This window comes from Elephantulus edwardii, unplaced genomic scaffold, assembly GCF_000299155.1.
Source record: "Elephantulus edwardii isolate Elephantulus edwardi_28Jun2011 unplaced genomic scaffold, EleEdw1.0 scaffold00092, whole genome shotgun sequence".
NCBI lineage: Eukaryota > Metazoa > Chordata > Mammalia > Macroscelidea > Macroscelididae > Elephantulus > Elephantulus edwardii.
The window spans coordinates 4983178-4998271 of record NW_006399842.1 but is presented as its reverse complement, the minus strand read 5'-3'; the positions used below and the strand labels follow the sequence as shown (position 1 = coordinate 4998271).

At 43.4% G+C, this 15094-nt stretch overlaps 1 protein-coding gene across 1 annotated transcript in view; it reads right to left on the bottom strand.

Annotated features, from left to right (window-relative positions):
* The window catches only part of BRINP1 (bone morphogenetic protein/retinoic acid inducible neural-specific 1), a 283604-nt gene extending 271172 nt beyond the window's left edge, over positions 1 to 12432 (bottom strand). The window contains exon 1 of the mRNA XM_006890697.1: positions 12056 to 12432. The gene's annotated coding sequence lies outside the window, so the exon portion shown is untranslated. The remainder of the gene's footprint in view (positions 1 to 12055) is intronic.
* Positions 12433 to 15094: the final 2662 nt, after the last annotated feature.

Genomic DNA, 15094 nt, shown 5'->3' with positions numbered 1-15094 from the left:
TATTATACACCACTGAGTTGGCAATGTCTTACAGGTGACCATCCAGCAGGTTTTCAGAGACATAAATCGCATAAAGAGAGTTTTCATCTTTCTCTGGAGGAGCAGCTAGCAGGCTCAAACTGGCTGCCTTTGGATTGGCAGCGCAACTCCTTACCACTTCATTATCAGAGCTCCCTAATCACTCTTTATATAATATAAAGTTGTTAATTTGGCTGATAGGAAAGGTAATACAGAATGTGGGTGAAGTATATACAATTTGACCATGGTAAATGATAACAATTACACAAGAATAAGGGATGTTTCTGGGAAAAGTTATAAACTATTTTGCAGCAATGACAATATCAACCAAAAAATATGTTTACAGGTACGGACATGTATGTAGATATGTGTAGGTGGTTGTTTTTGTCATTAAGTGCTGCTGAGTATAACTCCTAGCGACCCTATGAAAAACAGATCTGAACCCTGTCCTGTCATGTGCCATACTCACAATCGCTAACACACTCAAACACATTGCTGCAGTGACAGTGTCAACATACCTGGTTGAGAGTCTTCCTCTCCTTGCAAGCCTATATACACACTTGAATGTATAGACACATCTACTGGTACATGTTTATTAATGTATGTGTGTGTTGCATATATATATTCACATCTATAATATATAATAAAGCACATAGAGACATAGATACTTTTTAGATGAAACCAAACAACTCATGGGATTTGTTTACTGTACTTGTAAGTTTAGGACTATATTCTCATGAGACAACTCAGTGAACTGGCATAACATAGCTCATAAATTTTATGTCTTTATTATGGTTTGGTAGATAATGTCTAGAGTCTTAAAAGTTTTCAAGCAGCCATCTAAGACACAACTACTGAGCCTTACTCTTCTAGAGTGAAAGAGAAAGAAGAAAACTAAAAAGTAGAGGGAAAAACTAGTCTACAGAACTAGTAGGCTGAAAGAACCATGGTCTCATCCGTGAAGATGACAGGAGAACCATATGCTGCCCAGCCATCAGACATAATAGATGGTTCCAGACGGGATGGAAGAAAATTGTAGAATAAACTTTAAATCTCAAAAAAGGCAAGATATACCAGCAGAGACCAGAGGAACTCCCAAGACTATCGACCTGATAGACCATTTTAACTTTGTACTGAAACCACGTAAGAACACCTTTCAGCTAACATATTTACTCATCTAATAAACAGTATCCAAGAGTACTGTGTTCCTTAAAAATAATTCTCTACATGAAACCAAATGGCCAACATTTATCTTAAAATAAAGATGAGAAGGTGAAAAGAGACAAGAAAGCTAGATTAACGGAAATAGAAGAACCACAGTAGAAAGAATATTGATATAGTGTGAAAAGTATAGCCAATGTCACTGAACAATATGCGCAGAGATCCTTATATGCTGTGCAAACATGCCCCAAAATCACAATGAAAATAAAATGGGATAAAGTTTTGTAATTATATTAAATTATATAAAGTTAAATTATATAAATATCTAAGATGACTGTCAGAACAAACAAGGTTGTCTTCGAGGAAGTGCAACTAGAGTGCTCCTTAAAGGCAAGAACGGTGAAATTTAGTCTCACATACTTTGGGCATGTTTTCAGGAGAGGATGGTTATTGGAAAAACACATCATGCTAGGAAAGGTAGAGGGTCAAGAAAAGGAGGAAGACCTTCAACAAGATGGACTTACATGGAGACTGTAACAACGGGCTCAAGCATATCAGAGACTGAGGGGATGGCACAGGTTAGGGAAAGGTTGGGATCTGCTATTCACAGGGTGCCTATGAGTTGCAGTAGACTTAAAAGCACATAATATGACTTCCAGCTCTGAGAGGAGATAATCCTACGACCCTATCTGGCTTCTGGCTCATGGCACTATAGAGATAAAATAACTGCCCTGCTCGTCCTGCATCGCTCTGAGCCTTTTCCTCCTTTCTCGTTCTCTCCCTACCCCTACTTAAAACCACGGAGCCACAATGGAGAGGAGCGTGTCAGCTAGAAATCACTGAGTGGACTCATTTTCAAGGTAGTCACATCAACCTAATAATCGCTCTCCTCCAGGATATTTCTAGTTTGAGAGCATTCCTGAATATATGGGCAATGCTTAACCTAATGCAGTAAGTTGTGGTAAAATAATAAAAGGCAACAATAGTTCACATGCACTAATATACTACTAACAAGCTTCCAGTCATTGTCTGAAGCCCTAATCATATACTTTAGTCTCCACAGAAAGGAGCCCTGGTGGCACAGTATTTAAGTGTTTGTCTACATCCTGGAAGATACTCAATTCAATCCCCTGCTCCACAGGAGGAAGATGTGGAAGTCTGCTTCAGAAAGGTTCACAGGCTTTGGAATCCCTATGGGAAGTTCTACTCTGTCCTACAGGGTCACCATGAGTCCTAACAGACTCAGTGGCAATGGGTTGTTTTGTTTGTTTGTTTGTTTGTTTAAATATCCATAGTAACTCTGTGAGGAGTTATTCTTGTTTTCATTTTCATTTTACTGATAAAGAAACTGACACCAAACACCAACCTGGATGTCAGTTTAAGACTACCTGAGTGCTTATATAGACCACAGCATTTTTAATTCTTTCATCTGGCTGTGAAAGTTGGACAATGAAAAAGAAAAACCAAAGGAGAAATGGTGCCTCTGAATCGTGGTTGGCAGACAGTACTGACTACACCATGAAGTGCCAAAACCAATCTGTGTTGGAAGAAGTTCAGTCAGAGAGCACCTCAGAGGCAAGAACCCTCTGAGGAACCCTTTGGACATGTTATTAGGAGGATGTCATACTCGGAAAAGGAAGTCATGTTGGAAAAAGAGAGTCATCAAAGGGGAGATCAACAATAAGATGAGGCACTACACTGGCTGCTGCAATGGGCTTACGCAACTCAAAGTGTGAAGATGGGGCAAGACCAGCCAGGGTGTCAATATGATCTACACAGAGTAGCTGTGCATCAGAGTCATGTAGATGGAACCTAACAGCAACAACAACAAAGTAGTTGAGTTCATATTAATATTCCAGTCTCTAAGCTGTTAGCCACTAGCCACTACATTTCACAATGTCTTGTGACATGTATGTCTTAAGATAGAAATAGGTTCAAATCCTTTATCCACCATGGTCTCATCTGTGCCTTGGACAAACTTCAAAACTGCTTTACCTTGATTTTATCATTTCTCTTCTGAGGGTAATATACTACCTGCTCATGGGCTTCTTGAGACTTTTTAACAAGAAAATCTCTATCACGCACCTATTATATGACAAAGAATTTGGTGACATGCTTGGCACATATACTGTCCTACTTCAAGAATGATTTTCTAACAAAAACATTTCAGTCATCTCTAAGTGTTGTTAGTGTAGATTTTTTTAGAATCCCCTCAAATACCATTATGTGCTTTACCTGAATGTAAGTCTCACCTTGCTAGGAATGAGCAGTGAGGCCAGATGAAACTGAGGCTGTCTTCGAAATATTCCCAGGAATCATCTGTAAGGCTGAAATGGACTTTGAATGATGTAGTTCTATTGATGAGCTTGGTCGCACAGTATGTTGTGTTCAGTTGTTAACCAAAAGGTCAGAGGTTGGTATGTAGCAACTACTAGGGAGAAAAAAGAGGCCATCTCCTCCTGCAAAGATGTACAGCTTTGAGCATCTGATGGAGAGTGGCCATGAGTCAGAGCTGACTCAACGGGAATAGGATTTTGGGAACCTGTCATGCTGATGTGTATTTAGAAGAACTCCTCTCAGGTCACACTTGCCCTAGTCCTCTCTGGCAATGAACTTGTATCAGGAACATTTCACCTAAAGGAGTCATGTCTCATAACGTGTCTCCCAGCAGCTACTCTTAGAGGAAGATTCCCAACGATATGAGATGATATGGTCACTGAAACAATAGGCTGAAGCACAGCTGAGATAGTGCGGAGGGTGAAAGATCAGCCAGGGTTTCACCCACCACACTCTGAGATTTAATTTGCACCATGTTTGCTACTCCTGCGGAGTAATCTATTTCTTTTTTCCTCTTCAGCCCGGAACCAAAATACCAAAATGCTGATTCTTCCCCCCTCCCCCCGCTCCCCAATGACCCTTTCACTTTACACAAGGAGCCCTGGTGGTGAGTGAGCAAGAGTTCAGCTGCTCTGGGAAGGGTGGTAGCTTCAACTCCTCAGTCACTACAAGGAAGGAAGATGTTGAAGTTGATTGCCTAAAGATATACAGCCTTGGAAATACCGTGGGTAGCTCTATGCTGTTCTACGGGCTTGCTGCGAGCTGGAATCAACCCAACGACGTGGGGTTTAGTTTGATATTATGTTTGCACAGATGCTTAATTGAGTCAGCCAATGCTCCTCCAGGTCTTTCCTTTCTGAGGTCCCTATAAACTCAGAACTCACCAAATTTCAAGAGAAATGTAATTTTTGAACTACCATTCAACTTGAAACCTACTCACAGCAGATGTCTGCAGTTCAAGGATGCTCTTGCTCAATTCTCTGGGGCTTTTTGAGAATCTAGAATTCCAAAGCCCACTGAACTTCCATCCACTTCCTCAGGTCGCTAATTAGTAGAAGGGAAACTTGAGGCCTAGTCATTTACCGAGAGCCTTTATAAGTGTGCATCTTCTAAAAGCAATCCCACTCTGGATGCATGCCCTTCCTCCAACTAAATCAGCTTGTAATCTGTAACAGGCCTGCTCCACTTTACCCCCAGGATCCATTATTTCTCATCGAGGTTCCCACTGGCTCATTTGCAGGTCCTCTGAAAAGCTAGATAAATTACATCTCAGAAACCCCTCTGGGGCAGTGTTGGGTTAACCCTTACAAAGGGTTCTAGCTGTTCAGATAGGCCATTTACTTGGAGCCCTGCTGCTTCGACCTTTACAGTTTACACAAAAAACTACTGCATCTTGCTTTTGTTAATTGCCTTATGAATCTACTTCCCCACCCTTGGGGAGACACGGTCTCCTAGCTGTTCCCAAGATGGCCATGACACCCCTGTATATAGCTCTGTATCCTGTGAGAAAACCCCCCACAAACTGAGAACAGGATTTGTTCTGAATGATCTATCTGGTGTCCTCTCCAGCCTCTTTGCCTCTTTGTTCTCTGTTCATATATGTCTCCTCCAGTGGACAGCGCACAGTCTGGTAATTTACCACTCTACGCTTTCTCACACCCTGTCTCCTTTAGTCTAAGGCCACCTGCAATTTCGAGAAGAAAGTTCCCTTGAGAGATTAAAATCCCCTTCAACCTCATGTGGAAAAAAAGTTCATTTCCCTTTATCTCAGCTTCATTATCTTCTTAATTGTCTCTTTTGCCCCCTCAGTAGCAAGGACTGTCGATGGATTTCTAGACAGCCTTTTCAGGACGCAGTGTTCCAAGAGGAGAGTGGGTTTCATGTTAACACTTAATCACCTTGATAGTAAGATTTACAATAGGGACACAGGATGGCCATCGATCCCACTCAGTAAGCCTGTCTCACGCCACGAGCTGTGCCCTGAGATTTGATTCCTTTTAGCTGTGCTCATTTTTGAGAAGACATCTTCCTTTTATGATGAAGCATGGCACCTCGTGCGGTTTCCCGCTCTGCTTTTACAAGCACTGTGTTAGCAAGAGTTCCAAAAAGCCAGGCAGTGTCTCTTCTTTGACACAAGATACAATGGGTCCTCATTTTATAGACAGCAAACCCGGAGAGGTAAAGAGCAGGTCTCAAAGTGGCCCAACTACTCAGTCTTAGAGTCAAGACTTGAACCAGGTGTCCTGAGTCCTTGTGCTTTTATACTCTGATGAGTTAATGGAGATAGGCTATGAAAAGGTACCTACTCTGATCTCCACAAGTTTATACTCACTGTCATCCTCATAATCCTTATTAATGAAACTACCCGTCACCAACGTTATGTCATCAACCTCTCATCTTTCCTTTCCCCAAACTCACAGAACTTACAAAATGTCAATTACCAGTCTACCGTGAATGATAATTACTTAAGGACGAGCACACTACTTCATGAGATTGCCAGCACCTAGCAGGCTTCATCTCCATACCCCCTGAAGCCACTTTGCTGAGTCTTTCAGGGACAAGATATGCAATAAATATTTGCTGATCCAAACCAATTCTAGGCTCTCATCCTTTCTCACCAGACTTCATTCCAGTTACCTCCTCCCAGCCATTCATTTCCTTCCTCTACTCTCCATGTGCCCTTCTCCTGTTCCTCCTCCCTTAAATTTTGTTTCCTTGCCTTTGGTGTATGTATAGGGTAGAACACTGACAGCGGAGAGAGAAATTAAGAAGCTGAAGAACTCATTGAAATGACTGATTAAAAACGGACACAATAAAAACCTGTCAAGTGCACTTGATAATAAACTTCCATCAATTTGACTCTCTACCTGTTTCTCAACCACAGAAATGTCAAGACTTTTTTCTTCTTAAGCATGGCTTGTTTAAGCTGGCCTCTGACTACTGGTTTTTGTGTTTTTGTTTTTTTTCAACACTTCATCAGGTCACTCTCCCTGCTCCTCATGTAAAAAAAAAAAAAAAAAAAGTCATTCACACTGGATTTTTAGTCTATCCCTTATACTTCCTAAGTAAGTTTATTCCTACTTAGTGACTTCATTTTTGCTCTTCTATCTTTAATTCTCTTACCCTTCAACGTCATACATCTGGTTCTTTCTTATTTAAATCTCAGCTTCAATGTCCCTTACTCATAGAAGGTTTTACTAGCTACCCTATCTAAAGTTATACCATCCATGTTCTTCTCTTGTATAGTTTGCCAATCATCAAGGTCCAGCACTTGCAGTTATATGGGATTATTTTAACTATCTATATGTTTACTGGTTATTATCTATCTCTTCCCACTAGAGTTTGAGCTCCATTAAAACTGAACTGTGTTCATGCTGCCTTCCTAATAGCTAAATCCACATTAACATTATAATCACTAGCCACACAGACAGAGCTTTCATTTAAAACTCTATTCCTCAATCACACTAAATACAATTCAAGTACTCAATAGTTACATGTAGTTAGTGGCTACCACACTGAATAACATTTCCATCATAACAAAACTTCTATTTGACAGCATTGATCTCTGCTGAGGGGCTGGTGTATTTGAACCACTAGCCTCTAGATTGGCAGCAAAACACGTAATCAAACACACTACCAGGGCTCCTTATAGGACCCAATGAAAACCTACTGAACGAATTAATGCAAGCACTCTCTAAATCCTATATAGGCTTGTTTTGTGGAGGGAAAGCTCATTGCAGAATGTACCAAAGCTGGTATTGATTTGCCAAATATTACGGATATTATAAAATCAATTCTTGGTTCTTGACTATGGAAAAAGATGTAGTTATTGAGAAACCTTCAACTCTAAGAGATATTGATCCTATGACTCCTTGATTCCCTTCTTATCAATTTCAAAAAGTTAATAATATGGCCCAGTTTTTCTCAGTAGCTAATAAATCTATTCCTATTGTCCACATTGTCTAGGCTGGTTGTCATCAATTCAGAAGCCCAGTGAAAAGAACAGAGCTGCTGAAAGCAGCCTGGGCTTGAACTTTAGTAGTCCTATGTTTATGTGACTTTAATAAGGGACCTAATTGGGATGAGTTTCACTTTTCTCTTCTGTAAAATGGACTCGAGTGGGCACAGAGATTAAATAAGAAGACAGAAGCCCCTAGAGGATAGTAAGGAAATACTTCCAAATAGGATACGCTCTTGCCTGTCTGTATCATCATCATCGCTTCTATATTGCTGGTCCAAAACCTGTTGCCAGTTAGTTCATTCCAACACAAAGCCAACAATATTCTCATGCTACTCATTGCTGTGGGATTAGAACTGAATCAAAGCCAACCCTTCAGTGGGTATTCTGAGGCTGTAAATATCATCTTTCTTGCAAGCAATCACTAAAGGATCTGAACTCCCAGAGCAGTGTAGTGTTTGGGTCAAAAGCACAACTAACTCTCTCTGGATGAGGCCAACAGAGTTTCCTATAGATGGTGTACGTTTGTAGACATGATCTCACTTCTTTGAGTGAATAAGGCAATTACAAGAGAGATAGAGGAGACAGAAAAAAGGAACTTTCTGAGATTGTACTTAAGATAGAGGAGACAGAAAAAAAGGAACTTTCTGAGATTGTACTTAAAGTGCAATTTAGCAAAAATTAACAGAACAGCTACTATGTATCAGTTTCTTGTGACAAAAAAGATCTCCCAGAATAAACCCAATGACAGTTAGTTTGCTTTTCTTTCTTCCTTTAAAAGAACATTTGGTAAAGGGCAAGATGGACAGATACCCAAGGAGCTGTAAAATAAGGCAAATTGAAGCTGAATCGTTTTAGACAAAATTATATGAACAAAAAAAGGCGAGATTAGGTCCGAAATAAGCTCTTGAGAAGATTTCTTGGAAGTATCAGTTGACTGGATGTTGAAATACGCAAAGAGTTTTACAAAGTAGAAAGTAGAGGTAGGAGTTGAAGGAATTAAGAATTAGAATAGAAAACAATGAAGAGAGAATTATTTGAAAAATGACATTTGCATATTTCTTCTCTTCACATGCCTCCATCTTCTTCTTTTATCTTGGTTTGGGGGGCTGTTTTGTTGGATTTTGTTTTTAAGATTGTTAGAGGAGTCCAGTGACCAACTTGCTTATCTTTGGAATTTAGCAAGGAGGTAACAGGAAGAGAAAGGCAGAACACCCTTAACCTTAAAGGCTAGTTCAGGTAATAAGTACTGGAGATCTTGTCTGAAGAATCGGAAGGAGGCAAGAGAGGATATAAATCACAAAATGTCTTCTCACACAACTGAAGGCCTTGTGGACAGAGATCTTTTCAGGAAAATAGAGGGCTTTGTGGTCAATAACACAAACTTTTGCAGGTACTAAGAAGGAGGAAATGTTTTTGTATTTGTACTGTACAAGGCAGAGTGTTTTTATAGTCCTGACTACACAGCTTCAAACATATTCATTGCCGCCTGGGCTGGGCAGCCTAAACTCAACAGGGGCCCAACAGCTGATTTGGAATCTCTGAGGTGTTTCTCCTTGGTTGAAATGGAGTCACAGCTCCCCCTTCTGGGAACTAAAATATAATCCAGCCCCGGAAAAGCCTGCCTGGAAAGGGCTCTATTGCAGATGGGCCTGGAAACCTTAAGTTCTCAGCGCTCACCTGCACCCAAAGGGAATTTTCAGGAGTCTCAGAACAGTTTCGGACAGGCCTAACTCTGATTCCTCTAGAGCCATCATTCACAAAGCTTTAGATTTCTTTCCACTTCTTTTGAATTCCCATCTTCAAGGAGGTGATCCCTTTATATGGGAGAAACACAGTTTAGTGCAGAAGTTGCAATTTTGTGTTGGAGAATACAATAAGTGAGAAAGGTTTCTGAGCCTGCACCTGAGTGTATCTGAGTGCATACATGCATTTATTCTTGTCTGTATTCTCTCATGGGTTCAATAGGTCTAAATATATAGGGGTGAGATTTTGATTAACATAAAGAAATTAGTTTGTCTGAAGTATTTGCATTGGCAGAGGAGAGCTTTCTGGAAAACTGTCCTCAACAAAGACTGCAGGTAGTGCTCGGAAGGTTTACTGGGCGTTAGCTACCAGCTGTGGTCAGTATTAGGTCCCTGACTGTTTATGATACTCTGAAGCCTTTGGAGAAAGAAGGTATGATCAGTGTGCATGTTTGTGTCTATATGTGCATGTGGGCTATGTATGTGTGTATATGTATGTATCCAGAGAGTGATGATGGCACTGGACCTGATCGCTTCGGGGTCTTGGAGTAGCTTTGAAATGCATCTCTGACATGAGAAGCTGGATGAGGAAAGAGAGGTGATTGTCTTGGCTGGAAGTGTGACATCGGGTGGAGCGGAAAGGGCATTGATCTGGCTGTCCTGTCCAGCAACTTAGGTTCTAGCCTTGGGCAAGTCACCAACTCACTAGAAAATACCGGGGAATTTTCATCCCCTCTCTGGGCCTCTAGAGTCCTGCTCTTTAATATTCCTTTCAGCTCTGATTGTCTATGAATTGAAAAAGAGAGAAAATGAAAGCAGCTCCTAACATAAGGCCTCCTCTTCTGTCCGACCCCAAATGAACCAAGGCATTCTGCTCCAACAAGAGTTTCCCCAAGCAGGTTCCCCTTGGCTGTTTGAAGAGCCTCAGAGAGAGACCAGCATATCTATCTGCAAGTGAACAGAGGCAGGTAGCAACATCACCCACCCATCAGGGGCAGATTCTCGCAAACACATGTTTGCTTTCCTCTCTCCCCAGAAGATACATATGTATAGATAGACATTTTTAAAGCCAAGTATATGTCTGTATTCCTGCCACTCATACACCAATGGCCTTTTCACTGGTTCTTTCGCACCAAGGCAGAAAAGCAGCTGAGCCCTCACATCTCAGTCTTGTTCTCCCAGAGTCTGGATGACTGAGAGCAGAAAAGCTGCCTCTTACCTTGGGAAAGTAACAGCTACCGAGTCTGGAAGCCATGCTAACAGCAGTAAAACTCAGCATTTTTTGCTGAGTAGGGCAAGCCTTTAAGAGGCAGCGGGGAATCAAATCAATGGCTGGCCCTAGAGTCGAAGCCCAAGACAGGTCCTAGCCAGGATGACCAAGGGACTTATCTAAAGAGTCTGCTAGGAGGCAGGGGATAGGGGGCCTTGGCCCAACCTGTCCCCATGATTCTGAGCTCCTTCTCACAGGCCCTGTGCCCTTGGCTGTGTGTGGAATGAAGCAAGAGTACTCACTGACAGCAGTTTAAGTTAATAACTGCTATTCTGCCCTGGATTCCTCAACCTCAACCCTTCCCAAATTGTAGGATCCCCTCAATATTGAAATACACGGGCAAACACACACACATATCAGTACCACCTCTCTGCCTGCCTTCTCCCAGTATCCCCCTAACTCCAGTGAAGACATATGGACATGGCAAAGGAAGGGATACTCCCGGGGGGCATGTTAAGGCTGCCTGAAACAGAGAAAAGAAGGTGGAATCTATCTTAGAGAAATGCCCCATTGATCTCCTCCCATATTACTCAGGACTGCCCTTAAAGGAAATTTCCTCTGAGACCCCAGGTTACAGTAATGGGTAAGTAAATCCCCTAGGACTGTCTCCTTTCCCTTGAGCGGGAACATGCAAACTTGTCCATATCCTCTCCCAAAGCCCCAGGAGCAGGGGATGCTGTTATGGCTACAAATCCAAGGCAGGGCATATATCTACATCAGACTTGCCAAGCCCCAGATAAGATGCTCACAGCTGACTTCACCTTTTTTTCAGTCACCCACTATTTAGTGACTCTAAATCCCCATCAGAATTCCCCAGAGTCTGCCCAGTATGGAATTTAAAGTGACAATGTCCCATTTGCCTCAGGGTTTGACCATTTCTCTTTCATATTAATAGGTGGGTTCAAGTGTAACAGGAATCCATTCTTCCGAGGGATTTTTCTTCAAGGGAGCCAACACTGGACTAAATAAAGTATCATTCCTAGCCCCCAAAATTCCCCCAATCCCAAACCCAGAACCCTAAGAGGAAGTCCACAGCGGGTTTCCCCGCGGCTACGTGATCCTATAGTAAGGATACCATGCCTTGCGAGCTGAAGAGACCTAATTCTAAAAGGCACACATGCAAACACATACGTACAAACATGCACACACATACACACACACATCGCGCCATAAGTAGGTTATAGGACCTCTCTTCACCCTCTCTCTCTCACTCACACACACACACACACACACACACACACACACGCACCAAACGCAAACGACGCCACACACGGAAACACACCAGCACCACACGAAGTTCCGACCATGGCACACACGTCGAGAGAGCGTGGGGGGCACACATGCCACTTACTAAAACCCGCATTTAACCCTTGGTGTCCCAAGACAGAGACACATCCCCCAGCCCCGGAGCCTACGAGGACTTGGAGGCGACAGGGAACCGGGACGCAGAGCGGCCGAGGGGGCCGGGGGGGAGGGGCGTAGGCAGGCGGGGGCGCCCCGAATGCGGTCCAGGGCCCGCTCCAAGGGCAGCGGGGCTGCCGGCCACTGCGCCCGGCGCCGCCTTACCTGGAGTCAATGTCCGTCTTTGGCGGAGAGCTGCGGGCGGACGCTTTTTATTCGGCTAGGTGGGAAGTTGGAAGAGCTCTGCGTGCAGCTCGCATACCGGGGACGGCGCGGGGACTGCAGGCGCGGGGGTACCTGGCTCCTAGCAGCCTGGCTCATACTCAGCCGTAAAGTCCCCTTGGCTGGTCCCGAGGACAGGCATGAATCCCGGCTCCGGAAGGCGGTCTCTACTCGCTCTGCCTCGGGCTCGCTCGCTCTCGCTCTCTCCTCCCCTCGCTCCCTGCGCTTTTCCTCCTCCCCCCGCGCCGGATCAGTTAGCAGCGATGGGGACCCAGAGCGAGGCGGCTGGCGAATGGAGAGGGAAGTCCAAGTGCGCCGCGGTCTCCGGGCTGGGAGCAGCGGAGGCCGGGCTACGCGGAGGGAGGGACTTAGCCGGCGACGGGCGAAAATGAATGGGGGAGCGGAGGCCGGGGGCGGGGAGGGAGGAGCCGGCGCCCGGGCTGGTTCCGAGGAGTGTTTTGTACATCTTTAGGCGGAGGAGGAGAAGGGAGAGGAGGGGAGAGGGGAGTCTGCCTTGGAGGGGAGGGACGCCCTGGGTGGGCTGAGGCTGAGCCATTGGTGAGTCTCCCAGGTCCGGGGATGGGGTGGCACGTCTCCGCATATGCACACCCCACGGGGCTGTGTTATGTGCGCAAACCCCGAATCGTGGTGTCCTCAAGCGTGTCTGCAGCTCTGTCTGAGTGCTTCAGGATATTCGGTGCTTGTGTGGCTCTGTCTCTCTCTCTCTCTCTCTCTCTCTCTCTCTCTGTGTGTGTGTGTGTGTCTTGGGAAGTGGCTGCGTGGGTCCGTTTGTGTATTTGTGTCTGAGTATTTGATACTGTTTTTCTGTATACGTAGGCGTGAGCCCATGTAACCTCCTAGGATTAAGCAAGTGCTTCTGTCTACGTGGGTAGGTTGCGTGAGTGGGCAGCTAAGGGTACACAAAGTTCCCTGGAGACCACCAGAGGCAGGGAACGGGCAAGCCCGGCGACTAAACCAGGAGCATAAATCCTCAGAGTTCAGGGAGAAATGTGGCCCGGGGATATTGACATCTAACCTCTTCCTGAATTTAAAAGGCAGGTCATAGATTTGAAGTCCATGCAGTGCATATCCTGTGTGTTACTTTGTGGGTTTTTCTCTCTCTCTCAATCAAATCAGCAATTCAGATTCATAGTCCCTTACCATTTAGACAAAAACTAGGTAGCGTTTGGTTAAACTAAAAGGGGGAGAGTCAGAGAAAAATAAACGGGGGGAGGGCAGAAACTACAAGGAACCCAAACCCTCTTGAGTAATAGTGCAAACTCTTAGAGAATTTGGAACCCTGTAATTGTGATCTTGGCCAAATTACCTACCTCTTAAACCTAAATTTGTCATCTCTATAACTGGGCAATATAAATATTAATGTAATAGAGTTGATGTGAGATTAAATGAGTTAACATATGGAAAAGCGGGCAGAATACACTCTAGAACTTAGTAAATGCTCTATATGTGTTCTCATTTGTTACTATGATTGCCATTTTGATTATTATTCTAAGGATGATATAGAAGAGAAGATGCAATCACTAAGGAAAATCTAGAAAGACCTAGGAGGCAGAAACCAATTGGAAGAAGCCTTGAAACAAAACAGAAGATAAATGCTTGAGTGAGGAAATGGAAATGAGGAGAAATTCTTTAATTAGCAATAAGAGAGAGAGAGAGAGTAAGAAGGGGGAAGAGGATAGGAAAAAAGAGAGTGCTTATATCTCCATAGAGCTTGGCAGAGGAGAGGGAGCAGTGGGAACTGTCAGCCAGTTTGGTTCTGAATTCTCTGCTTTTCCTCCACTCCAAATCAAATTAGAGGAGTCAGCACCACGGACAGCTCTCCAGCCACTGACCAGCAATGAATGCTTTTTCTGGCTAGTAGAACCTCCTCTTTTGCCTGGACAGTTTTCTCCTGCTCTCAGCTTCTGGCCCAGGTTCAGATCCTAGGTGGTAGTTCCCTGGGAAGTTCCTACTTTGCGTCCAGCCATGAAGAAATCAACTCGCCATACACATTGATTCTCCCATCAATTACAGTATTAAATTCTGTTTCTATCTCATTCTTCATCCCTCAATCTCTTTCTGTTTCTCCCTCATATTCCAGCTCAGATCTGCCTCCTCAGATTGTAACAGTAAGTAACCAGAGCCTTGACAGGAGGACAGTTCAGAAATGAGTCTGAAATACACTAGTCAGACAGTTTCCAGGAAGGACTAAGTTACTTACTGATTCATCTCTTAATCTCACAATATGGGCCAGGGTCCAGATGCCTTAGAGGAGAATACGTAACACTGTAAAACATATTCATATCTTCCTCTCCTCTATCTCACTCATCATTCTTTCCTTCAAGAAACATAGAATGTATCCCAGCTCCAACTAATGTTAGAGAGAAAGAGAAAAGGGAGAGAATTTAAAACAATACAAAACAAGAAAAATTTGTGTGAGAATTTCATTTAAAGTTTTTCCTACAATATGTTATTATTTTAACAGTGCTATAAGATATATAATGGGTAATATATTATTTACATATAAAAGGAAATCAGACTTTGGATAGCTTAAATAGCATACCAAGATTCAGCTAGTAAGTAAGGGAGTAATGAATTGCATATCCAACACTTACTTTTCTCCGTGTCCTCTGGGCATAGTGGAGGAGGCCTGAGTTGACTGCAAGATCATCAAATTTAATAGGATCATAGGACCCAATCCTAAATATCAACTTAAGTAGCTGAGACCACTGCCTTCTCTGCACCAATGGAGTATTTAGCATCTCTTGTCCCTGGAGGAGGAAATGAAGGCTTTGCATGGACAGATTTAAGGCTCACAGGAGTCTTATGGTTACTGAGCTTTAAGTAAAGCTGCAACCTTTCCAGGTCTAAGTTCATTTGCATTTGGCTCTGTTTAGCTTCCCTGTTTCTGTGAAGAAAGGCTAAAAGGGCCATTTAAAAAGTCTCCAAAGACTCTTTGGTCATCAGAAAAGTTCTCAGTGT